Genomic DNA, 24,283 nt, shown 5'->3' on the forward strand with positions numbered 1-24,283 from the left:
CCCAGAGCGCATGCCCTGAACGGGAGTCGGGGTCACGTGGGCTGGGGGACAGGTTTATGGTGCTAACTGGAGGCCCGAGCACCTTCCTACTCATGGCCTGGAGTGTGTCGGGCCTTTCTGCACGGGCCAGGGAACAAGGCACAACGCCGCCCTCCCGCCTGCTCCCCGCCCCACGCGGGTAGGGGCCGATAAGGCCTGGCCTGTCTCCTCCCCTTGCCAACGGCACGGTGCCACAGCGTGCTCAGATCCTTGGCTAAACGTTATTTCTGGGTGTGTCTGGGGGGAGTAAAGCAGACTGCCGCCCCCAGTGGGTGGGCCTCGTGCGACTTCGCCGAGGGCCTGCCTAGACGAAAAGGCTGAGCACGAAAGAGTCCTTCTCTCCGCCTGACCCTCTTCCAGCTGGGACGCTGGCTTGCTCCTGCCTTCCAACTCAGACTGGGACTGGAACTTGCCCCACGGGCTGTCCCGAGTCTCCGGCTCCCCGACTGCAGGGTGAGGACTGGTCCGCCTCTGTAAGCAGGTGCACCAACTCGGTATGGAAAATTGCTCTATGTGTCTGTATCTCTATAGCCACCTCTCTCTTCCTGCTTTGCTGGGAGTGCCCTGCCCACACGCCCGAGCCTGTGCAGGTCTCTCCCGGTCCCCATTTCCTCCTCCCTCCGGGCTCAGCTTCCACGACGCCCCAGGTGGGATCTGGACCCGTCTAATTCCCTCTCATTCTGCCCCATATTTTCTTTCGGAGCACGGTTTGTTTGTTTGCTTTTTTTTATTTTTTTTGAGATGGGGTCTCATTATGTTGCCCAGGCTGACCTCAAACTCCTGGGTTCAAGCGATTCTCCCACCTTGGCCTTCCAAGTAGCTCTGATCACAGGCACACACCACCATGCCAGCTATTTTATCTTACTTTTTATAGAGGCAGGTTTTCACAGTGTTGCCCAGGCTGGTCTTGAACTCCTGGCCTCAAGCCATCCTCCCACTTTGGCCTCCCACAATACCAGGATTATAGGCATGAGCCACCGCCCAAGCCGAGAGATGCATTCATTTTTAATTATTATGGATGCATAGTAGTTGCATGCCTTTATAGACTGCATATGCTGTTTTGATACAGGCATACAATGTAAATTAATCAAATCGGGGTCATTGGGGTATCCAGCACCCTAGGCATTTATCATTTCTTTGTGTTAGGAACATTCCAATCCCACTCTTTTGGTTATACCCTTTAGCTGGGTACGGCGGTGCACACCTGTAGTCCCCGCTGCTGTGGAGGCTGAAGCAGGAGGATCACTTGAGCCCAGGAGCTCGAGGTGGCTGTGAGCTATGATGATGCCACTGCACTCTAGCTCAGACCAGAGCAAGACCCTGTCTCAAATAAATAAATAAATACATCCCTAACTTACTGTTGATTATAGTCACTTTGTTGTGCTATCAAATATTGTTCATTCTATCTAACTATATTTTTGCGCACGTTAACCATCCCCACTTTGTCCTCTTCTTGTAAGCACCTTGCAAGATTCCCAGGCAGAGGAAATGCAGTGGCCCCCTGGTGGGCGGAGCCAGGAACATCCTCTGTGTCCTCCCAGCTCTGCCACAGTGCCCCCCATCTCACCCCCACACCTCCCCCATCCCCCATACCCCCCATCCCCCGGCAGAGGCTCCTGGAAAGACGTGTGCAAAGCGGACCGGAACTGAATCGAGGCTTCTGGACTGACCACAGCCAGAGAGATGAGTGGAAAGGATAGGACCAGAAGTTGCCCGGGTCTGCGTTCCAGCTCCCTAAGGAGCTACACGAGCCCTGACAAACTGCTCCACCTTTCCAACCCTTGGTGTTTCTCATCCGTAAAAGGGGAGATATAATTCATATCCCAAAGGGCTCTTGACAGCAGCGACTGCAATTTTTATCGGGGCTACAAAGTTGTACGTGGTGTTTTTATTGTGCTCATTATTGTCACTATCACAATGATTAGTAGTTCTGGACAGAATCAAGGAGGGCTTTCTTTGAATACCAGAAAGAAGGATAGAGGTGTAGATTTAATGGCACACATGTGTGTCTATTCATTCATTTGTTCAACAAATGTTTACTGAGTTCCTGCCATGTCCCAGGCCCGGTGTTGGCACTGGAAATGAAGATATGCCCCTGGCCAGAGAGGTCCCCTTGCCAGGCCAGGGTCGCAGTGATCACAGGGCCAGGCAGCTCATGCGATGCGGGTGAGTGTCCAGGGCTGGGTGGCGCCTGCAGCAAACCAGTGGCCCGAGTCCCCATCTGCTGAGAGCAGCCACCTCTCAGCTCCATGCCAAGGAAGGTCAGGCCGAGGGGGTTGGAGCTTCTCATTTTAACAAAAATCTGGGGATTTGTATACTACTGTCCCGATTTTTAAATGTTGGCCTCTAATCTAAACAATTAGTTTAAGCTGAGAACTGAGGCGTGGGAAGCCCACCAGCCCGGGGTGGGGTGGGGGGTGCCCTCCCCAGGGCAGTGGCCTGGCCCTGGCTCCAGGGTACCATCCCTCCCTGGACAGATGTCCACTGGGGCAAGGAGCCAGTCCTGGCCTGGCTGGGCCCACCCGCCAGAGGAACACTGAATCCAAGGAGGGACCGAAGTTGCTTCAGAAGTGATCAATCTGGGTAAAAGGTGCCTTGGGAACCTGAGAGCCTGAGGGAGGAGGAGACAGGCCCAGAGAAGGGAAGGACCCCTGCAAGGCCACACGGCACATCACTGCAGAGCGGGGGTTGGAACCCAGCCCCGCAGACTGCAGACTCTGGTTTAGGGCTCTCCCCACTCCCCCAGGAGACCTCCCAGGTGTCTTTGGCCTGCAGCTGCTCTCTCTGCGTCCTGGGCAATGCTGGGTTAGGGTCTGCCAGGCTTGGGATCAGAGGGTGGTGACGCGCCCATAGCTGCTCCACTTCTCAGAAGAGCAGGTGTTCTAGCACCTCGCGTGGCCGGGTGGAGGGGCCGAATGGTACCAACAGAAAAAGCTGTTGAGGACCAGAAGCCACTAGAGGACGGAGGTGGAGTCTGATCTTGCTTTGTGCCACCCCTCCCCCAGAGACACAGAGAACTCAGCACCACGGAGCTGGGCATCTGCGAAACGCGGGGAAGAAATGCGCGTCCACACGACCTTCCTTCTCCTGGCTAAGAGGGACGGACTCCTGGCCAGACGTCACCTGTGCAGAGCTCAGCCACGCTTGGTGGGTGGAGTTCAGCATCTCCCCTAGATCCCTGCACATTCACTTCGGGGAACCCTGGAAAGTGGGGGGGGGCATTTCTCCGAGCCCTGCGTGTTTGGGGCGTCAAGACCACCGTGACCTCAGTCAGTCTCTCCGCCTGGTGGCACCTGCGGCACCAACTCGGAGCTCAAGCGGGTGTGAGCGGGACGCGCTAATAAATCCCGCCAGGTGGGGGCGACAGACACCACGAGCGGACGCGGCGCGGCGCGGGGCCGGGCGGTCGGCAGCTGGGGACCCGCGCAGGTGCAGGCGCCCGACTCGCAGCGCGGCCCCGGCGTCACGCACCTGCCGCCCGCCCGGCCCGCGGCTCTGCCCGGCGCGCAAGCGGGGAGCTCGCGGGCGCGGGTGATCGCCCGCGAGTGCCCCCAGTCCCGAATCCTGGGAAAGAGATGCGCGGTCACAAAGCTGGCGTGGTGCCAGGAGGACAGTAGGACGTGAGGCGATGTCGGGAAGGCCACCGTCCAATTGATGAGCCACCCATTAATGAATCGCATTGTGACGTTTCTAGCCAGGGTTTCTTTGTCTCCCCCTAGTGGACAACAGGGGAGCTCGCAACCCTTTTTTAAAGGAGGAAGATGAGATTCCTTTTTTTAAAAAATTTTTTTTCCTTTTTTCTTTTATTCTATGGTATTTTGTTAAAGATTCCTTTATATTCCTTTTCCTTCCCTCCCTCTCTTCCTATTTCTTTAATTTTTGTTTTTCTCCCTCTCTTTCTTTTCCTCTTTCCTTTTTTAACCATTAGGCGGTCGGCAGTAAGGAAATGGAGTATGAGACAGCCATAAAATACTAAAATGTATCTGGTTCCTTGGTTAGTTCCAAGTCATATTAAGTTACAAAACCAAGTTATGGAATAATAATATATACACGTAACTGCCTGTGTGTACATGTACATACGTAAGAATGTAAATGGCCTGACAAGTTTGGGAAAAGGTCTGAAAGGATGCACACCCAACTGGGTGACTTTGGGGGAGGGGGGAAGGCAAAGAGATTTTAGCTTTACCTGTAATGTTTGCATCATGAAAGAAGAATGCACTATATGATATTAAAATTTGATAAAAGTAGCCTTTTTAGTGTAAAACTAATTTATGCCTCTTGAGAAAAATCACAATATTCAATATACAGTTAAGTAAAATGCTAGTTACAAAATAATATATATGGCATGATTCCACTTTTAAAATAACGTGTATGTTCGGCATGCAAAATCCTGTCAAAAAAAAAAAATAACGTGTATGTATGTACAGAAAAAAGGCTAGAAGAATATTAACAATTTTTACCAATAGTTATCTCTGAGTGGTCGGGTTCAGGCCATCTCTATTATTTACTCAATAATATATGTCAGTGATATAAGTCTACAATATCATTTTTTTTAATTTATAGGAGAATGTATTTCTTACAGTTCTGGAGGCTAGGGGGTCCTGGGTAGGGGGCACATTTGGTGAGGGCCGTCTTGCTGGTGGGTCTGCAGAGTCCTGAGTGGTGCAGGGTATCACATGTCAAGAGCTCTTAATGTGCCCTACATTATCATTTTATTTAGCTTATTATATTCTGTTGTATGGACATCCCATAATTTATTTAACCAATCCTTTATTGATGGACATGGACGTAGCTTCCAGTATTTTCCTCAATAAACCGTGGCACAGAGGAAGGCAGGTAAGCCTTCCAATGTATGCTTTCCCACTTGTGACCACTAGGTGGCAGCAAAGACAGACGGACGAGTCAGCCTTCGCGCTTCCTGAAAATTTATTCCTGAAAACAAATGTTTAGCTGACATTTTCTTTCTGCGTTATTTTCCTGAGTATTTATATAACGCACCTTATGTGACGAGCAATTTGTACGATTTACAAGGATTAGCAATACTAATTCTTATCACGACCCTAAGAGATTTGTCATTACCTCTTTAGAAAGGAGGAAACTGAGGCTGAAGAGTTGTCTCTTGCCAAAGCCACACCTCTAGAAAATGGCATGCATTAAGTTAAATTTGGGGATGAATAATTCCAGAACGTTTATACACCAATATACCTGATTTTATATATATATATATATTTTTTTTGGAAAGAGCGCAGTTGTGTTTATGTGTGTGTTGTTTTCAGAATTCTAATCATATATGATTATATTCTTCGACTTGCTTCTTTCACTTGTCAGTGAATCTTGGAAACGTTCCAAGGCATCTGTGCCTTTGGGCATCTGTATAATATTCCATGGTGTGGTTGGGTCACAAAATGTCTAGGTATTCAACCCTCTGTGGATAGTCATTGGAATTACTTCCAGTTTTGTACTTTTACCAAAAAATCAAAGAAAAATGCTTCCAGAAGCATCCGTGAACAGATAGATGCCTCTGTGCTGGCATTTCTGTCTGTAGATTCCCAGGAGTCTGATCCTGGGCTATGGGGAGTGTGTGGTCTGTTGATAAAGATGCTAATCACTCCCAGTGGGCGGTGCCCACTTTGGTTCTCACCCACAGCACCGGAGGGAGCCTGTTTCCTCGTGGCATCTCCCGTCCTGGATGTTATCAGTGTTCACATTTTTGCCAATGTAATGTAAAGAAAATTTTGGTAAATATTTTGGTCATAGAGCGAACTCCCTTAAAACAAAATGAGCTTCCCTCTTCCTTGCAGGTCAGTGGTCAAGAGTTTCTATGACCAAGAGTATCCCTGGGGGTTGGGGGGGAGGCAGGGAGAAGAAAGAGTAATCTGTCCCAGGCAGAGATTGCAGCTGAGTGTCCACCCTCTGTCTGTGCCCGGGGTACACGCATAGAATAGGTGCCACTCTTTTTTTTTTTTTTTTTGAAGCAGAGTCTCACTCTGTTGTGCAGGCTACAGTGAGTGCCGTGGTGTCAGCCTAGCTCACAGCAACCTCAAACTCCTGGGCTCAAGTGATCCTCCTGCCTCAGCCTCCCGAGTAGCTGGGACTACAGGCATGCACCACCATGCCTGGCTAATTTTTTCTATATATTTTTAGTTGGCCAATTAATTTCTTTCTATTTTTAGTACAGATGGGGTCTCACTGCTCAGGCTGGTTTAGAACTCCTGACCTTGAGTGATCCTCCCGCCTCAGCCTTCCAGAGTGCTAGGATTACAGGCGTGAGCCACCACGCCCAGTGAATAGGTGCCACTCTTTAAGGTTTCAATGTGTAAGTCCCAACACCACAACCAGACTAGACGCCCCTGAGTGACTTCTGTGTTTTCACGGAGGTGAGAAGTCTGCATGATCCATCATGTGGGGCGGTGTGGATGGGGACGCGTGGCCTGCTGCTAAGGGGGAAAGGTGGGATTAGAAAATGGGAAATGCTGCAGGGGAAGAAAGCAGAAGGGGACAGACACGGCTTCTAGGCTCCACCCTGTGACTGTGAGATGTCAGATGGGAGATCTCTGAAGCCTCTTTACCTTGGGAGCCAGGGCTTCCAGAACACAAAAGTATCCCTAAAAATAGAGACCCCTGTGTCGGGTCCCTTCCATTCACCTGCCACCACGCCGCACTTTAGCTCACTCATTCCTTGTTGCACCCTGTCAGATAGGAGCTATGGCTTTCTCCACTTTACAGATGAGGAAACTGAGGCTGGGGGGGTGGAAGTGCCCAGGGGCATAAAAGGCATGCTGGGCAGTGCAGAGCCACGACAGGGTCAGGGGAACCAGGCTAGCCGGCCTAGGGGTGCTCCTAGAGGGCAGGGGTGGCAGAAGCAGCCCAGGCAGGGCCCAGAGGTGCTAGGCCGGGCCACAGCCACAGAGCCGGCAGGGGCTCTACCAGAGAGGGCCACCCGGTGTGGTCACCCACCCTCTCCTGGGTCTGGCAGTCCCTTCCCAGGGCACACGTTATCTGCCACCTGGGGACACAGCTGTAGACTCTCACCAGCTGAGGCCCTTCCTGGCAGCTGGCACCCGACCTTTAGACGTGTAAACAAGCCTCTGTCTGGCCAGGGGTGGCCCAGCTTGTCCTTGGGGCATGCAGACCTGTGCATGCCTGGGCAGGTGAGTGTGACCACGATCACAGTCATGAGGTTGCATTTGGGTGTCCACACTTCCCCTCGGGGGTCAGACGTGGGGGCTGAGGACATCTCCTCTACACTGTTGATTCCCATGGATGGTCTCAGGGCCCAGTTGACTTCCCCAAAGAGGACCAGGCTGGAACCAAGGAATCCCAGGGAAACCTGAGGACCAGAGAGGGGCTGACACGTGCCCAGGGTCACACAGCAGACAGAACCAGGTCCACACACGTGGGCTGCGCAGGTCACCCCTTCTCTGGGCCTCAGAGGCCTCATATGTCCAGCAGAGAGAGGCCTGACAACAGTCCCACTTGGCCACGCCGCCTCCCTGCTGGAGACCCTGCACTATTGGCCCTCACAGCCCCCCCCCCCCGCAGCTCCTGTTATCTCCTGGGCCCTGGAGCCTGCTGACTCTGGGACAGGGCGCACCCTCCCTGGGGGACCCGCTGGATGGGACGGCAGGGGCTGTTCCGGCCCGATATGGGGCTCAGCTGGCTCGGGCCTTTATCAGTGGGGCTTGGGGGGCCGGGCAGGCACGTGGCCCCGTCCGGGAGAGGGAGCAGGGAGGAGAGGGTGTCCAGGTCCTGAGCAAAAGAGATAGAGGACAGAGACATTTTTTAATACTTTTTTTTTTTAAACCTGTTTTGTTTTCTGTGGTGGCAAAGGTAACTCAGTTGCAATCAATCAAGTGGAACAGAACGAAGACAAGATATGGAAAGCGAAGGTGCCTGTAAATTCACCTTCCAGGCAGAACCCCGGGGGCCCAGTTTGGAGTCACCTCTCTAGATTTTTTCCTACGTGTAGCCTAACACGGTCAATTAATGAATTGGAATCATACGACAGAGCACTGTGTGGTGGCCCAGAGCGTGTCCTGGGTCCCAGCCATGTGGCTCCTCAGCTTCCTACCCAGGCACATTATTTAATCTCTCTGAGCCTAAATTTTCTCATCTATTAATCCTCACATGGATATTGTCAAGATTAAACAAAATAATGTACGTGAGGCACCTCCCCGGCCCACAGTGAGCTTTCAATCAATATCAGTGTCACCAGTGTCATGACACAGCTTGCCTTTATTTTTCATTTGACAACTTAATGTGTTTTAAAAAAACCTAGACCAGCAAAGGTGTGGAAACAACCCAGGTGCCCATCAATACATGAGTGGATTAATAAAATGTGGTATATGTACACCATAGAGTACTATTCAGCTTTAAGAAACAATGGTGATATAGCACCTCTTGTGTATTCCTGGATAGAGCTGGAACCCATTCTACTAAGTGAAGTATCTCAGGAATGGAAAAACAAGCACCACATGTACTCACCAGCAAATTGGTATTAATGGATCAACACTTAAGTGGACATATAGGAATAACATTTATCGGGTGTGGGGTGGGTGGGAGGGGGAAGGGGGCTGGGCAATATACGTAACCTTAACATTTGTACCCCCATAATATGCTGAAATTAAAAAAAAAAAAAACCTAGACCAAAACAAAAACAAAAACCAGGCTAACAAGGACATCTTTCCATATTGGTGCCTAAAGATGTAGCCCACTCCTTTGACACATTCAGAGCTTTCCTTGGATGGGTGGAATCTATTGGGCGTATCTGTTTTTTAAAACTGCTTCCCTAAGGTGGAATTGACATACAATGAAATGCACCCATGTTGACAGTACAGTTCAATGGGTTTTGAAAAATTACACCGTGGCACAACCACTACTGGAACATTTCCTGCATATCAAAAGTCCCCTCGTGCCCCTTTGCAATCAATCCTCTGTCCCCAAACCAGCCCCTGGCACCCACTGAACTGTTTCTTGTCCCTATAGTGTAAATTTCCCTTTTCTTGAACTCCATACGTGAAACCATACAGTGCGCATTCTGGGGTAGGTCTTCCTCCGCTCGGCGTGGCGCTTTTGAGATCCGTCCACGTCGCTGTCGCCAGGAGTTCGTCGCCGTTTACCGCTGAGGGTCACACCGCGGCCCGCGACCACAGCGCGTGCACCCCTCCGCCTGCGGACGGACGTTTGGACTGTTTCCGGTTTCGGGCTATTAATCCCTTATTTTTAAAACCTCAACGAGGAAGGACAACAAGACCATTTCTAAATGTTTACTGTCACCTTATAAACAATACTGCAGTGAGTGGCCATGCAAATTTACATGGCCGTTTTGTGGGAGAAATGTCATGACACTAGAGATAGGACAGAAAAAATGTTTAAAGACACCCCCCCACACCTTGTCCCAGCTGGGGACCCTGAGGCCCAAAGAGGCAAGTGATGTGTCCAAGATCACACAATGAATTAGGCCCCATGCAGAAGCCAAAACCCAGCCCTGCCTTTGCCCGTCCCTCCCAAGGCCCCACACAAAGCAGAGCAGGCACTCTACGAAGAGCACCCCAGTGTGTCCCCTAATAGTGTTCAAGAGCTTGATGATGATGATGACGACAGTGACAGTGTTAACTACGGATGTTAAGTGCTCACTTTACACTAGGCAGTGTTCAGAGTTCTTTGCACGGATCAATTCTCTTTAATCCACACACATCCCAATGAAGGAGGTAAAATTACCATTCCCGTTCTATAGATAAAGAAACTGAGGTGCAGAGAGGTTAAGCACTTTGCCCGAAGTCACACAGCCAGGAAGTGGCAGAACTGAGACTCCCATCGGGCAGTCGGGCTCCCGGGCTGCCACCTTCACAAGCAGATGGCCGAGCAAGGAAGGTGGCGTGGCCTGGTGGCTACAACCTGAAGTAGATGCCAGGTGGCCTGGGACTTCTGTCCCCAACTTGCTGTGTCATGTGTGCAGTCCGTTGCTACTCTTGCCACCTACCGAGAGGATAAGGAGGCAGTTTGGCAAGAGGTTCTTGGGATCCCTTGGCAATGTAGTTCCAGATGCGTTGTTGCAGAGTTTGGCTGGCAGGAGCAAAAGGCTGCTATGGCTCGTGCCTCCACTACCTGAACCGGGTCAGGAGAGACCCGCCAGCTGGTGGCTTTTCTGGAATGGACATTGGCAGCCTGCACTCATCCTCAGTGGGCAAGGGGTTTGGCCTCCGTCCCTGGGGCAGGCAAGGCTGGCCCTCCTGCCACACTGTATTTCTCACACTGGCTTGGATGCCTGAACTCCAAGGAGTAGAGCATCAGCCCTGCCCCCCACCTGACAGCAGCCTGTTCTCAGTGTCACAGCTCCTCCTTCCCGGAGGTCACCCCTCCTCTCCCTGCCCCGGGCCTTGCCTTCTGGACCTGCCGCTCTGCAGCTTCAGAAAAACCATGTCCAGGGCCCAGTTCTCAGATTTATACCAACTAAAAGACATATACTACATACAATATGCATTAGCTCTGTTAGAATGGACACGAATTAACATTTAATCTCCCTACAGACCCTGTGATGTAAATATCCTGTTGTCACATTTTACAGATGGGGTATCTGAGGCTCAGAGAGGTCGAATATTTTGTCCCAGGTCACACAACGCATGAGGGGCAGAGCCAGGATGTGGGTCCAGGCGGCATGTTCCCGAGCCCACACTATTAACCACCACCCTGTATCTATCTCCCCCCTTGGGGCACCCCAAAACCTCTGACTGCTTCCTGATCCTGTCCCTCCTACTGTGTCAGTATCTGCTCATCAGCCAGGAGCTGGAGTAGTGACACTGTTAAAAGCACATGTCCCTGGCTGGACATGGCAGCTCATGCCTATAATCCTAGCACTCTGGGGGGCTGAGGTGGGCAGATGGATCAAGGTTGGGAGTTCAAAACCAGCCTGAGCAAGAGCGAGACCCCATCTCTACTAAAAAATAGAAAGAAATTAATTGGCAAAAAATACATAGAAAAAATTAGCCGGGCATAGTGGTGCTTGCCTGTAGTCCCAGCTACTCGGGAGGCTGAGGCAGGAGGATTGCTTGAGCCCAGGAGTTTGAGGTTGCTGTGAGCTAGGCTGATGCCACGGAACTCACTCTAGCCTGGGCAACAGAGTGAGACTTTGTCTCAAAAAAAAAAAAAAAAAGGCCGTGCGTGGTGGCTCACGCCTGTAATCCTAGCACTTTGGGAGGCCGAGGCGGGCGGATTGCTCAAGGTCAGGAGTTCGAAACCAGCCTGAGCGAGACCCCGTCTCTACCAAAAATAGAAATAAATTAATTGACCAACTAAAAATATATATACAAAAACTTAGCTGGGCATGGTGGCACATGCCTGTAGTCCCAGCTACTCGGGAGGCTGAGGCAGTAGGATGGCTGAGCCCCGGAGATTGAGGTTGCTGTGAGCCAGGCTGACGCCATGGCACTCACTCTAGCCTGGGCAACAAAGTGAGACTCTGTCTCAAAAAAAAAAAAAAAAAAAGCACAGGTCCCAGAGTTGATAGACTGGGCTTCAAATCCAGGCTCTGCCCTCCCTGGCTGTGTGTCTCTGACAGAGACTTATAGCCTTGCTGAGGCTCACTTTGCTCATCTATAAAATGGGAATAGCAACAGGATTCACCCCACAGAGTTACTGTAAGATTAAATCAATAGTGTAGACCAGCAATTCTCAGAGTATGATCAGGAGACCCTGTTAGGCTATCTGTGAGGTCAAAATTATTTTCATGATAGGGTATGAGAAGGAATAACAGGACATAGCATGTTACCTGCCTTTTTCACTCTCATTCTCTCATGAGTGTAAGGTGGAGTTTTCTGGAAATTGCGTGTCATGTGATATGAGCAAATAGGAGAATTGAGCTGTCCTCTATTGAGCCAGAGATTTGGAAAAAATGTGAAACAATGCTATTCTTTGCACTACTTTTTTTTTGTTGTTTTTGAAATACGGTTATTTTTCATAAAATACATAATGTTAACATGTAGTTTGTTGTTACTTTTAAACTGATTTTTATTAAATTTCTCAGTTTTGATTTCTAACCCAGTAAATATTGGTAGCTATAACCCATATCAACAAAAGCTCTTTAGGATCCTAGATAATTTTTGGGAGTATAAAGAGCCCCTGGCTGGGCGCGGTGGCTCACGCCTGTAATCCTAGCACTCTGGGAGGCCGAGGTGGGCAGATTGCTCGAGGTCAGTTTGAAACCAGCCTGAGCAAGAGTGAGAGCCCGTCTCTACCATAAAATAGAAAGAAATTAATTGGCCAACTAATATATATAGAAAAAATTAGCCGGGCATGGTGGCGCATGCCTGAAGTCCCAGCTACTCGGGAGGCTGAGGCAGGAGGATCTCTGGAGCCCAGGAGTTTGAGGTTGCTGTGAGCTAGGCTGACGCCATGGCACTCACTCCAGCCTGGGCAACAAAGTGAGACTCTGTCTCAAAAAAAAAAAAGAGTTTCTGAGACCAAAAAGTTTGAGAACCGCTAGGTGAGCATAAAGCATTGGCTACATATGTGGGTGGAGGTGCCTTGACCTTGGCTCCCTGAAACACATCAAGGCATCACTTTCGTTTTCCAGGTTGTGTCTCCCCTCCTCTGCCTGCTGGCTGGAGGCCCTCGCTAAACTGCAGGGGGCAGGAGAGCCGTCTGGAAGCGGGTGGCCTGCACTGCTGTGATTGATTGCCATGTGACCTTGGGCTAGACTCCGGGATGCTCCGGGCTTCACCCGAAGGACCAGCAAGGTCAGCCAAGCAGATTTCTCAAGCACCTTGACCTGCTAACATGTGGAGAACGTGTGAACAATAAATCCTAGATCTGGGGAAGTGAGATTCACCCTGGGCTGGCCAAGAAACAGAACATGAATATAGCGAAAGCATTACACTGCAGCCGCCTGGCTGGGCTTCTCGCCCCTGCAAATTCCCTGCGTGGCAAGGCCTGCAGACTCCCAGTGCCTCAGTTACTGTATCTGTGAAATGGGTGGGGTGAGCTCTTGCTTGAGGAAGTTCCAGCTGGACCTTGGGAACCCCTAGGCACCGAGGCCCCCTTTCCCCTGTGCTTTCTGCAGGGTGTGGTGAAACCAACACTGACCAGGGGGAGGGCCCCAGCTGGGAGCCACACAGCCTCATCCTGGCGCTGTCAACATCCTGGTGACCTCGGGCAAGTCCCTGTCTCTCTCTGGGCCTCACCAGCCAGGAATTTAAATCAGGCACAGGCTGGCTGAGTTCAGAGCTGCTTCCCCCTCCCCTGCAGATCTGATGGCTGGATGGGGACCCAGGGCCGCATGTCCCAGGCCGAAATGCCGTCCCCAGACCTTGTCCCTTCTCAGGGCCAGGCCGTTCCTGATTCATTCAAAAAACCTTTATTCAGCATCTACTACTGCCAGACCACAGGGCAGATTGGGTCCCAGAGGAGAGAAAAAACAGATATTTTCAATTATCTGTATTCCATTCCACTTAATCAGGACTCCATGAACGTGAACTTGGGGCCAGGGCTGAGCTAGAGATCAGAAAGCAGCCAAGTGTGGTTTTTGTCCTATAAGGAGTCTGAGACCTCAGTGCCTGGCCTGTGGCTGACATCGTGATTGCAACTTCACCACCAATCCTGATCCGGTGGCACCCAGATAAATTGTCCCTGAAATCCAGATGCACAGAAACTGTGCGATGTATTGTTTTAGCCATAAGCTTTGGGGTGATTTGCTGCAGAGGAAGAGATAACTACCACAACCGCACTATCACAGTGCAAGGAAAAATAACGCCTTGAGTATCTTTTAACAAAACCAGTTATCACCTGGCTCCCTTCGTGCCCTTTGGCATATGTGTTGGACGAACTAACCCTTCCACATGGACCATCCTCCCTTACACACCTGGCCACGTTCTCATAGCTCCTGGTGAACACACCGTCTTTCGCTGGCAGCAACTCTACAATGGGCCTCCCACCTGTCCTCTGACTCGCCACAAGTTGGTACCTTGCTGTACTTCTCCTACGTCCAATTCAAACATAAAGCACTGGAACAATATACACCCTGGCTTGTAATGAAAATAGACTTTATGCAGTAGTAAAAACCTGGCAATACTTCTCAGAGGCCGTGAGACCACAGCCTGCTGTGCTAAGTGGTTCCATCAATAGCTGAAAAAGGAAACTTCACCTCCTTTGAGCCCAAACCCTCCTCTTCTGTCCCCCGAGTACCTTCTTCTCCAGGACTCTCAAATTCACCAGGACACACCAGCTGGAGATGAGCCCCCCCTGCCTACTGCCCCTCCTGCCTTCAGTGGGGAAGAGCAGGCAGCGGGCCTGGCAGTGACGATACTCAGGTTCAGATTCAGAGCTGTAACCTGGGTGAGTTGCCCAGCACCTTCTTCTTAGAGCTTTTGGAGCGATCAAATGCAAAAAGGACTGTCTAGAGCTTAGCACTGTGCCTGGCAATTAGTAGCTGATTCTCATTTTATTAGGTTTTTTTGTGGGTTTTTTTTTTTTTGTCTTGTGTTTTTCTGGGTTTTGTTTTTTGTTTTGTTTTGAGACAGGGTCTCACTCTGTTGCCTGGGCTAGAGTGCAGTGGTGTCACCGTAGCTCACTGCAACCTCAAACTCCTGGACCCAAGTGATCCTCCTTAATACGCAAAGCCCTTGGTACGCAATAGCTACCATTATTGCTATTATTCTTGATTAACAATAAAATGAGGCCGGGCGCAGTGGCTCACGCCTGTAATCCTAGCACTCTGGGAGGCCGAGGCGGGTGGATTGCTCGAGGTCAGGAGTTCGAAGCTAGCCTGAGCAAGACCCCGTCTCTACTATAAATAGAAAGAAATTAATTGGCCAACTAATATATAGAGAAAAAATTAGCCGGGCATGGTGGCGCATGCCTGTAGTCCCAGCTACTCGGGAGGCTGAGGCAGCAGGATTGCTTGAGCCCAGGAGTTTGAGGTTGCTGTGAGCTAGGCTGATGCCACGGCACTCTAGCCTGGGCAACAAAGCGAGACTCTGTCTCAAAACAACAATAACAACAAAAAGCAATAAAATGAGGCTGGGCACAATGGCTCACACTTGTAATCCTAACACTTTGGGAGGCTGAGGCAGGAGGATCACTTGAGGCCAGGAGTTCGAGACCAGCCCGGGCAGCATAGGAAGACCCCCATCTCTACAAAAAATAGAGAAAATTAGCCAGGCATGGTGGTATAAACCTGTGGTCCCAGCGACTCGGGAGGCTGAGGTACCGAGAGGTGAAGTGCTTTGCCCAAGATCACACAGACTCACAGGAGGCACACGAACCCTCGCCTTTAACCACTTTCCTCTATAGTCCCCCAAGAGGAGCAAAGGGCCCTGTGAACAGTGGCAATAGCGCAGGGATGGAGGAGGATAGAAGGAGCAGAGGGGAAATAGTGCAGCAAAGGAACAGCCAAGAGAAGGGAGTTTCCCGAGTGGCAGACACAGCAGTGGCACGGATGTCCTCTGTGAGCACTGTTGTCTGTCTTGTCTATAGTGGGAGTCTCAGGCCTCCTCCAGGTGTGGCAGAGCCACCTCGCTCTCCTGCACCTGCTGCTCGGGCGCCGCCCTGCTAGGGTGCCTGGTGCTGCAGCGCCACGCCATGCACGCTGCCTGGGCCAGGGCCCAGGTTCTGACACGCCACCCCGAGAGCCCTGCTGACGGCCCGACTTGCCCTTCCTGAGTACCTGCTCTGGCCACAAGGCAGCACTTGCTCCTTAAAATCAGGTTCTGCCAGAGGGAAAAGCCAGGCGTTGTCATGTGCAAAGCTGAAATGGCGCAGGATACAACAGCATAAAATGGGACTCCATAGTGCAGAGCTCTCGCTGAGCCGGGAAAGCAAACTTGCAGAACCAGCACCATGCACAGCTCTGGGCAAGAGAGGTCAGCTGGCTCCGGGCACTCCTCCTCTAGGCTCTGACCCCAGGGAACCCCCGTGACTCCAATGGGACTAATAAGAGCTACAGAGGTGTCTGCAAGGTGCCAAGCCCTGTGCTTTCTGTGGCCGGGGCTCTGAGAGGTTGCCTTACTGGGCAACGTGGCCCAGCTGGTAAGCCTTCTGTTTGACTGTGACAGAGACAGGGACTGCCTGCATAGCCATGAGGATGACTGTAAAAGAAGGGGACAGCTAAGCCACTGGACAGGGTGAAAACAGTGCAGCCCCTTGGAAAACATTTATCTAGGGAGGCAGAATAGTCGACTGTAGTGGCTCTCAATCCGGGAGGATTTTTTTTCTTTTTTTTTTTTTTTTTGAGACAGAGTCTCGCTTTGTTGCCCAGGCTAGAGTGAGTGCCGTGGCGTCAGCCTGGCTCACAGCAACCTCAAACTCCTGGGCTCAAGCAATCCTCCTGCCTCAGCCTCCCATGTAGCTGGGACTATAGGCATGCTCCACCATGCCCAGCTAATTTTTTCTATATATATTAATTGGCCAATTAGTTCATTTCTATTTATAGTAGAGACGGGGTCTCGCTCTTGCTCAGGCTGGTTTCGAACTCCTGACCTCGAGCAATCCGCCCGCCTCGGCCTCCCAGAGTGCTAGGATTACAGGCGTGAGCCACCACGCCCGGCCTCTTTCTATTTTTATAGTAGAGACGGGTCTCACTCAGGCTGGTTTTGAACTCCTGACCTTGAGCAATCCACCCGCCTCGGCCTCCCAGAGTGCTAGGATTACAGGCGTGAGCCACCGCCCCCGGCCAATCCGGGAGGATTTTGTCCCCAGGGAACATTTGGAAAAGTCTAGAGATGTTTGGTTATCATATCTGGGCAGGGAAGTGCTACTGGCATCTGTTGGGTAGAAGCGAGGGATACTGCCAATCCTCCTACAATCCACAGCACATGACACTGAATTATCTGGCCCAAAATGTCAACAGGGGTTGTGGGGACAAGGGGCCTCTGAATCCAAGGCCCCTTTACCAGCTGGCTGTGTAACCACCAACAGGCACCCAACCTCCTGCTCCCCCTCAGTAAAACCGGGGATACCCAGTTTCTGCCTCACAGAGCTGACTCACGCCTGTTAAGTGCTTCTAAGGGACAAGCTCGTAGTAACGCTGTATCAGTGTTGCTATTGTTAGTCACAAAGGACATGCACGGTGCATGAGAGCACTGACAAGGTAGAGTATGAGGAGGGCCAGGAGGGAAGTAGGTGGAGCACTTGAGAGGGTGGAGGAGGCCAGAGGAGGCCACGATGACCGTGTCTGGCATTCAGGGCCTTCCTTGGTCTTGCTTCAGCCTTTTCGCCCACGGCTCTGGATGGTCTAGCCAGTGGGCCAGGTCACTCAGCCTTTCCTTCCTCCACAGTCCCCACCCCTAAGGACCACCTTCTCCAAGGGGGGGCCTTGACCAGCCCAACCCTTCAGAATCATGTGACCATTATCACACAGTAGGGTGGCCACAGATTTGCATTAAGACACACACACAGGCCGGGCGTGGTGGCTCACGCATCTGCAATCCTAGCACTCTGGGAGGCCGAGGCGGGTGGATCGTTTGAGCTCAGGAGTTCGAAACCAGCCTGAGCAAGAGCGAGACCCCGTCTCTACTGTAAATAGAAAGAAATTAATTGGCCAACTAATATATATAGAAAAAATTAGCCGGGCATGGTGGCGCATGCCTGTAGTCCCAGCTACTCGGGAGGCTGAGGCAGCAGGATCTCTTGAGCCCAGGAGTTTGAGGTTGCTGTGAGCTAGGCGGACACCACAGCACTCACTCTAGCCTGGACAACAAAGTGAGACTCTGTCTCAAAAAAAAAAAGACACACACACAGTGACATCCACACAGACTGCAAAACACATACACACATTCTCCTTCATGCACACAGACACATACATACAACCTCAGGACACGCTGCGGGCCTGCTCACAGACTGGTCACAAATGTATTCCCACACACATGCATAAACACACGTACATAAGCATACTACAATCCCACAAAGACACGTGTAGTCCCATATACACATACATATATATGTGACACTGGCACACAAAACAACACATATCCAAGGATACGCAGTCACACACACGAACCCACAAATTCATGTGCCTACATGTATTCAAGTACAAACCCAGACAAACCCATAGGTCTCATATACATGCTTAACATTTAGGCACATAAAGATACTCCCCTGTACATACACACAGAAATGTATTCCTGCACACAAACTCATAGGTAGCTATTAATGTGCTTACTTATACGTGCAGTATTCAATGACACACACATACGCTCCTATATAGTCTCCCAAACACACATATGAACATACATACAAAAAGGCATTTTTTAAACTTGTATTTATTTTTCTTTTAGCAACAGAATCTCACTCTGTGGCCCAGCCTTGAGTGCAGTGGTGCCATCACATCTCACTGTCACCTTGAACTCCTGGGTTCAAGCAAACCCCTAGTTCACCTCCCAAGTAGCTGGGACTACAGCAGGCCACCACCTTCTGCTAATTTTTTTTTTTGGTAGAGATGGTGGGCGCTCTCACTATGTGGCCCAGGCTGGTCTTGAACTCATGGCCTCAAACAACCCTCCTGCCTCAGCCTCCCAAAGTGTTGGGATTACAGGCATGAGTCACCCTCCCCGGCCTCTGTATGTACACACAGATATGCTCCCGTAGTACAGTCCATTCATTTATATTACCAAAAATTGCTAAGGAAACTTCCTCTTGGGGAGCCTTCCAAATTCAACCTTGCATCTGGCTACTTGCGTAGACCAGCAAATATGCATCCAGTAGGCCCATTTCTCCCTTTAAGTTTCCACCCGCCTATACGTGGTGTAGATTTTCCCTTTCCCCGGGGAGCACCGTCTCCATCCCCTTCCCACCGCCCAGGCCCGCGGCCGGGACGCGCTCCCCAAGCACCCGGCCTGCAGACGCGCTCGCGGGCGCCCTCGGCCCGCCCTCCCGTCCCACAGCGCCAGGGGGTGGGCCTGTGGGTGTGGCGGCGCCCCACGTGCACCCACGGGCACCCAGGGGCCCGGAATGAATGGGGGAGGGAGCAGCAACCACCCTCCTCTCCGCACCTCGGCCCCACCGCCTCCGCTGTCGTCCCACCTGCCCCCACCGGCCCCGGCCAATCTCAGGCGGCCGCTGGAGGAGGGGGAGCTGGGGCTCCCACCTCCCCCTCCGTCCCTGCCCCCGCTTCTCCTCCTCCTCCTCCCGGTCCTCTCTTTCCTCCTTCCTTCTCCCCTCCGCCCGCCTTTCCACCCCCTCCTCCCTCTCCCCCTGCTCCGCCCCCGCCCTCTCCCTCCTCCCCTCCCCCTCCCTCTTCCTCCTCCCCTCCCCCTCCCTCCTCCGGAGGCTGAGTCATCGCTGCCTGCCGGGAGAGCGGGCGAGCAGGTAGGGAGGGTGTGGAGCGACTGACGCCCTGCGACCCGCCACCGGGATCGAGGGCTGAGTCCCCTAGCAGGGCCCGCTCCCGGGGAGGCGTGGGGAGGGGGCACGGAAAGGGACCGGGCCGCCGTGCCGACCGTGGACAGGCTCCGGAAGCCGCGGATGTCCGCCCCCTGCGCCCCATCCCCGCCCTCAAGCGGCTGCTTTGCCGCATTCTAAAAGAGCTACGCATAGGATGGAATCACAGACTCACACGTGAGCACTAGCGTGGCATCCGAGCCACGCGTCGCAGACTGGCAGCCCACGGACGCATCTGGCCTGCACCTGATCTTTACTTGGCCCACACAGTGTTGTGTGTTTGTTTTCACCAGTTCCCAGTACTTAAACAGCATACATTTCATAGGGGGAAATCTGATTCCCAAATCTTGAAAAATTAGACTATATGACAGCATATATCATGACAACAATAGCCTATTTTTGGGTGGGGCCACCTTTTTGGGTCAGGGCATTGCACCTTCTAGTTTGCCACTATCTCCACTGCTCCCTACTGTTTCACCTAGGCCACTGAACTTGCTTTATGTTCCCTGCCAGGCCTCTGATACAGTTATTCTTAATCCATTCCATCCCACCCACTTTCCAGATGGGGATGGAGAAGTCGGGGTAGGGTACCCGGCATGTGGCCTGAGAGCTGAAGGGGAATCCAAGTTTTCCTCACCCTGTAATCTTTCCTACCCAACCATCTGCCGCTAGTTTGCAGGCTAAGATAAGGAATTGTCTTGTGAAAAGTGGGTCCCAGAAAATGATCTGGGGATCAGAATGGACCCCCAAGGGGAAGATGATTTGGAGCAGTAATGAACCAGGAGAAAGGGCCAAACAGCTTTAGATTTATTCCTGGATGGGGCAGATCTATACTAGAGATCTGAGCAGAAGCAGAGAAGACAGCAGCTTGTCTTTGGAGTTGATGCTAGCTTCTCACAGTCTTTTACCCTTGGAGTAGCAATACAAGACAACACTGGGGTGGATAGATGGATAGAACAGTTAGCAATTCTCGCAATTTAGTTATAATAAGTTTTTCTCAGTTTATTGGAAACCTGGCCTGTGAGACGCTAGACTGTTGTATAAGAACTGCAGAGACAGTATGCCACTTTGCTTGGATTATTCTCTAGTGCCTCTCAGCTTGTAACGCGTCTGTGATTCTTGTAATAGACAGATGCTGATTCACTAGGACTGGGCTGGAACCTGAGAGCCTGCATTTCTGACGGACTTCCGGTGATGCCAAGGTTGCGGGCTGCCAGCCCCTCTTTGAGTAGCAAGACTCTGACCTCCTGGTGCTTCCTGTGTGTTCATGGGGACCCTGCTGCACGGCCGCCAAGAGAAGGGGCTCGGACTCCCACGAACCTGGGAGTGGATCCCGGCCTTAACCGTGAGCCAACCTTGGGCAGGCTGCCTGACCTCTCTGCCTTCGTTTTCTCATCTGTTCGATTGAAATCAAAGAATGCTTACGTCCTTTGGAGAATAAGAAAGGAAGAATGAGTGTGTGGCCCCGGCACAGTGCTGGGCTTGCGGCAGGCACCCTGTGAAGGTAGTTTCCGTTACTGTGCACTCTCTCTGGGAGCACAGTGGGCTGTGAAGCCCCTAACTGACATGGTTAGGGAAGGGGATATATAAGATGTCTCAGGATAAGAATCGAACACCTTAATGTGGCCTTCCGGGCCATGGAGGGTATGGTCATTGCCCAGGCCACCCTGCCAGTCTACACAATGCCTTTGTGCACATTAGAAAAAATCGTAGCTTGGGCAAGTGAACAAGGACTAGATTTCAGCTGTCACCTGCCCCCTCAGCTGGCTACCTTGATGGAGTAAACTGTATAACCCTTCACCCTGGTGCTAATGCTTCCACACTCTACCCCATGACTGGCTTAATCCTCCTGCCTGGATTAAGTCCCTTTTATAAACTTTAACTCCATAAAACTCATCACAGTTGGAATTAGGTATCTTAGAAATTATTATTTAAAATCTGTCTCCTTGCCGGGCGTGGTGGCTCACGCCTGTAATCCTAGCACTTTGGGAGGCCGAGGCGGGCGGATTGCTCAAGGTCTGGAGTTCGAAACCAGCCTGAGTGAGACCCCGTCTCTACCAAAAATAGAAATAAATTAATTGACGAACTAAAAATATATATACAAAAAATTAGCCGGGCATGGTGGCGCATGCCTGTAGTCCCAGCTACTTGGGAGGCTGAGGCAGAAGGATTGCTTGAGCCCCGGAGTTTGAGGTTGCTGTGAGCCAGGCTGACGCCACGGCACTCACTCTAGCCTGGGCAACAAAGTGAGACTCTGTCTCAAAAAAAAAAAATAAAAATAAAAATAAAATCTGTCTCCTGAACTAGACTCAAGGCAAAGATATCCATTTTGTTGTAGGCTGTGCCTAGCTTGGTGTTTATGATATAGCAGGTGCTCCAAAAATATTCGTTGACTATTTCAGGAGCTCATTGTCTACCAGGAAAGATAGGACTCTTGCCAAAACAACTGTGGCATGGGGTAGAACAGGCACAGAACTAAATGACTGGTGCAGCCCCAAGGAGGGAGATGTCATTTCTAGCTGAGGACACCCAGGGATGCTCATGGAACAGGTGGTGTTTTGGCTGGGTCTGACAATAGGTGGAGTTCATTAGACTCAGATGAGTGGGAGGGTGTTCTTGGCAGTGGGAATAGCAAAAGCAGAGGTGCAGAGGAAGAAAAGTTCAATGTGTTCCCAAGACAAGTCACAAATTGTGATCGGCAGACTGGCCAAATGCATTTTGTGAATTAGCTGCCAGTATTTATTTAAAAATCAGAAGATTTCCCATAGAAATCCAGATTTCCCGGTTCTCTTGAAAAACTGGAAGACCTCACCAGAAAACCATTGACTGGTACTAGAAGTGGCCATCCCTTTAGGAAGTGGGCTTGCTCCAGTTTGCCACAGTCCTCACCTCTCCCCATTGCCTCACACCCAGCTTTCTTCATTCATTATAGTCCCTTTCTGGCTTCGGGGATGGCAGACAGGCCATGTGATTGGCACATGGGAGTTGTAAGGAAGATTGGTTTAGATCCTGCAGACATGAAATGTCAGACTAAGGAAGCTAGCCAATACCCACCCTGAGGGAAATGAGGAGTCATTGAAGGTTTTTGAGCTTCTAGGTTCAGTAAGGCTGTGAGAGAAGATAACCCAAAGAGAGGGGGCATGAGTGTCGCAGATTTTTTCTTCAGACAGGTGAATATCAGGCCTCCTCGGCTAATTAAGTAACCTGGTAACTCTGCAGGGTTTTGGAGGGCCTTCTCCAGGCCCATGGAAGACCACCCATGGCTCCCCTGCCTGAGCCAGGCCTAACTTCAAAAGGAGGGATTTCATGCTGAGGAGGCTGGTGAAGTTCTGGAACAAAAGGGAGCAGAGAGCTCTCCATGCCACTTTCAAGAGAAAAAACATGGACCCACCCACCAGTCTGGGCATGGTGCTACAGTCTTGCTGAGACGCAGAGGTGGTATTGGGGGAGGAGGGACCGTGCTTCCAAACGGCAGAATTTCCATTTTAAAGGTTTCTGATTACTGACACGTAAGCGACATCTAATTTGCTTGTTGAGCCTTGAATGTTTTCAAACATTCTGTAGTCTTTCTTTAAAAAAAAAATTGTAGTTTTCTTCTGTTTATAAAAATAGTGCATCCTTATTTGAAAAAAAAATTGAATATAGAAAAATAAAGATAAAGGTAATAATCTACAGTGATCCTACCACCCAGAGGTAACACTAATTAACATGTTGGTGGATTTCCTTATGTGTATTTTTTTTTTTCAGTGTATTTATACTATTTTTAGAGACAGGGGCTCACTCTTTTGACCATGCTGGAGTGCAGTGGTGCTATCATAGTCACTGTAACCTTGAACTCCTGGGCTCAAGTGATCCTCTGTCTCCCAAAGTGCTGGGATCAAAGTCCTGAGTCTTTGCACCTGGTTTATTTATACTTTTCTAAAACAAAGTTGTGGTCCTATTTCATATACAATTGATTGGCCTTTTTCATTTGACATTATACTGTGAATCTTTTACCATGGAATGTATTAATGCATTCCTTTTGTAAAATTTTTACATAAAAATTAAATTCAGAAAAGAAAAATAAATACATTACTTTTCCAAGTTATTAATTAAATATGCTTTGAAAACACATTTGCTTGTTTGCTTCCTTCCATTCTCAAAGTATAGTCAGGGATCAGAGGAAACTGAGGCACAAAATTGAAATGATTTACCCAAAAGCAAGTAGCTAGCAGCTATCAAGGGGCAAGACCACAAACCCCAGGCGTTCTAAGTGTAGGTCAGTGATGTGGGGGACGGGGTACACAGCCTGTTCCTCATACCCCATTACAGGTAGTTTAGATCATGCTTTAAATTCTGGGAATCAAGGAAGGCTTTAAACTGAATGCAGGCCCGGAGGAGGGGGTTCATACCTGTCATCCTAGTACTCTACAAAAAGTAGAAAAATTAGCCAGGCATGGTGGCTCATGCCTGTAGTCCCAGCTATTTAGGAGGATCCCGGAGCCCAGAAGCTTGAGGTTGCAGTGAGCTATGATGATGCCACTGCACTCTAGCCCAGGCGACAGAGACTCTGACTCAAAAAACCAAACAAACACAAAACCCTTTTTAAAAATAAATAATTTTTTAGTGAGTAGGAGTGCCAGGCAGAGATTGGAACGAAGCCTGGCCACAGAGCAGCACCTGCCACTATCTCCACCGACCCTGCCTGCCTTGGGCTGAGCATGAGCAGAAGGACGAGCCGCTGTCCCGCGATCGGCAGTGTGTCCTGGGCACAACGGGCTCCACCCCAAGTGGCGGTGTGCGGGGTACGCGTAGGCGGTGCCAGGACGACGCGGGTGGAGGGGCTGTGCGACAACGACCCGGGCAGGGAGGGCGCCTGCGGCCCCGGTTTCCACCG

The 24,283-nt window shown here is 50.8% G+C and overlaps 1 long non-coding RNA gene across 2 annotated transcripts; it reads left to right on the forward strand.

Moving 5' to 3' along the window:
• The first annotated feature begins 229 nt into the window (after positions 1-229).
• Positions 230-23,395, forward strand: LOC142863102 (uncharacterized). 2 transcript variants are annotated; one of them, XR_012913998.1, is made up of 4 exons: positions 230-533; positions 3,045-3,186; positions 20,536-20,752; positions 22,627-23,395. It is a non-coding gene; the product is annotated as an uncharacterized LOC142863102 (long non-coding RNA). The 2 variants fall into 2 exon arrangements; XR_012913997.1 differs by lacking the exon at positions 22,627-23,395 and having other exon boundaries at positions 20,536-21,559.
• Positions 23,396-24,283: the final 888 nt, after the last annotated feature.

This window comes from Microcebus murinus, chromosome 21, assembly GCF_040939455.1.
Source record: "Microcebus murinus isolate Inina chromosome 21, M.murinus_Inina_mat1.0, whole genome shotgun sequence".
NCBI classification, from domain to species: domain Eukaryota; kingdom Metazoa; phylum Chordata; class Mammalia; order Primates; family Cheirogaleidae; genus Microcebus; species Microcebus murinus.